The sequence below is a fragment of the Scophthalmus maximus genome, chromosome 2, assembly GCF_022379125.1.
Source record: "Scophthalmus maximus strain ysfricsl-2021 chromosome 2, ASM2237912v1, whole genome shotgun sequence".
Classification (NCBI taxonomy): Eukaryota; Metazoa; Chordata; class Actinopteri; order Pleuronectiformes; family Scophthalmidae; genus Scophthalmus; species Scophthalmus maximus.
The window spans coordinates 26,383,987-26,386,548 of NC_061516.1; positions in this window are offsets into that span (position 1 = coordinate 26,383,987).

A 2,562-nucleotide genomic window follows, 5' to 3' on the forward strand; every position below is an offset into this window, starting at 1 on the left:
CACACACACACACACACACACACACACACCATGAATGTAATTTGCAGCTCCCCCGTCTGTAGATCTGCGTTTGGTCTTTTTACTGGCACTTTGGTTAAAATGTTCACAAAGCATATTAGCTGTGTCCGTGTGTGTGTGTGTGTCTGTGTGTGTGTTTGTGTGTGTGTTTGTGTGTGTGTGTTTGTGTGTGTGTGTTTGTGTGTGTGTGTGTGTGTGTGTGTGTGTGTGTGTGTGTGTGTGTGTGTGTGTGTGTGTGTGTGCGTGTGTGTGTGTTTGTGTGCCTGTGGTATTAGACAACGCTCGCTCCATTACCGCCAGAAAAAGCTTTTTCGTTCCAGGTACCAACTGATGTAATGTACAGAGAAATGACTGAAAGAACCCAAACTGCAGCAAAATGAACTACATAGTGGATGAAACATAAATAATGCAATGATGCATAACAGTTATCAGAGACTATACAACCTGAAAAAAACATTAATATGCATACATCACATCTGGTTTGCCAGTTTATGTACAGATCCAACATGAAGAGTTCACGTAACGTTATCTAACAGGAAAAAGTACTACGACAATAATGATGATGATAAAATTAATAATGTAGCGCTACTAACGGGGAACAATGCCTCAAGATAAAAGTTAGATATTGTGATAAAACATGAAAAATATGGCCTGATGGTGGCGTTAGATGAAAAGTGAGAGGATCACCAAAGATACTACACAGTTCATCCTGAGAGGAACATGAACATTTGAACCACGTTTCATGACAATTCTTCAAATAGTCGTAAAGATGTTTCACACAAAACCACATTCATCAGCTCATCAGCCTCATGGTGGCGCCAGAGGAAACGCCCGCCGACAGGATTCATGCTCTGGGAGCCATGAGTTTTGAATCTGTCCAGTAGTTTTTGAGATAGAAGTAGGCGACCGTGAGCGACAGACGGATGTAGTCTGAAGACGTCGCCCTCCAGAGGACGTTGTGTCCATTACAGTCAGAGTCTCAAAGTGTTGGACAGAGCAGACTAATTTGTCCAGAGTGTGAAGGAACATGAAAGGTCGAGGAGGCTATTAAAATGAAAAGGCTTCATCCTCATGACGGCAGGAACGTGAGCAGTAAATGAAATGGAGATCCGAGCAGCGGCTGTGTGTTGACAGTGGATCCACACTGAGCTCCGTGCGTCTGCTGGCCTGAGGTCAGTGTTGCCCACTGAGCAGATTTAACATTCAGAGCATCGAGTTCAACACAAAGGTCGACGCCTGTTAACCTCGGAGTCAACACGACTCTCCGGAGGACGGGGGCTCGGGGAACGCGCACCTGAACACATCGTCTCCGTCAGCAGGGAACCACAGCGCAGGAGTGTTGTCGTGACCAGAATATTGAGCACTTGGTCACTTCTTAATGACCAAGTATCAACCCACTTATTGGTTTGTGAGCTGCTGTTTTGAAGCCCCGAGTTTGGCATTTTTGCCGATGCCATCTGTTTTTTTTTTCAAAACCAGAAGCAAACATATTTCGAGGGTTTCTTCTTCACCTGCGGCCTGCACCTATTGGACGGTACCAGCTGTCAATCGCGCTGTATCCACGCCCCTAATACATCTGGTACTTTATGGTCTATTTGACTGTACATGAAAACATAATGTACAAAATGAACATCATGTGTTGAAGAAGACTTGAAACTAGAGATTGAACCATAAATTCCTAAATGTTAAAATAAATGTTTAACTGACGTTATAAATCAAGTGAGAAGTAGAGTCACTTTCTCATAGAGTCGCCCTCTGCTGGTCAGTACACAGAATACAGGCTTCACACACTTCGGCATTGGCTTCACCTTGCACTTTACGCCCATTTTGATATTCAGTCTATGTTCTTAACACAGTAGTATGTAGATTTAAGGAGATACAAGGACATTTGTGTTGAGGCGAGACACTACAGACAAATCAATTTTTCATTGTACTGGTCAATTTTGATCTACTTTGGTTCTATAAATAAAGGTCACCTTATTTGGTGAACATATGAAAGAGGATGATGCCGAACGTGTTTATATTTGATTTCCTTGAAGAGACTGTACTGTTCAACACCGAAAAACTTAAAGTAAAAAAAATAATTAAAAAAACCCTCAGAAAAAGACAAATTTGCAGTGAAAACCATGAACTTGCAGCTTCGCACATGATCCATCATCAGGAAACTGGTGTAAAATTAAGAGCAAAGGCTTTTCGTGTGAAAGTACCTTGAGAGAGTGTGTGTGTGTGTGTGTGTGTCCATGTCCCATAGGGATGAAAGGTGCTGCTGTCAGCTGCCTTCTCTGCGCCTTTGGTAATGGATTTGACCCGTGTGTGTGTGTGTGTGTGTGTGCGTGTGTGTGGGTGTGTGTGTGTGTGTGCGTGCGTGTGTGTGTGTGTGAATTAGGCTAAAAGCACATTCACACCTCTATAATGTGATCTGAGGTGTGAAAGTGGAAACGCCCTACAAGCAGATGACCAGGTGACACTTCACCCGGGTCGAAGTGTAACAGCAGCAGCTGGTAAAACCTATTGTATCAACGAACTCCACAGGTGGAACTACGA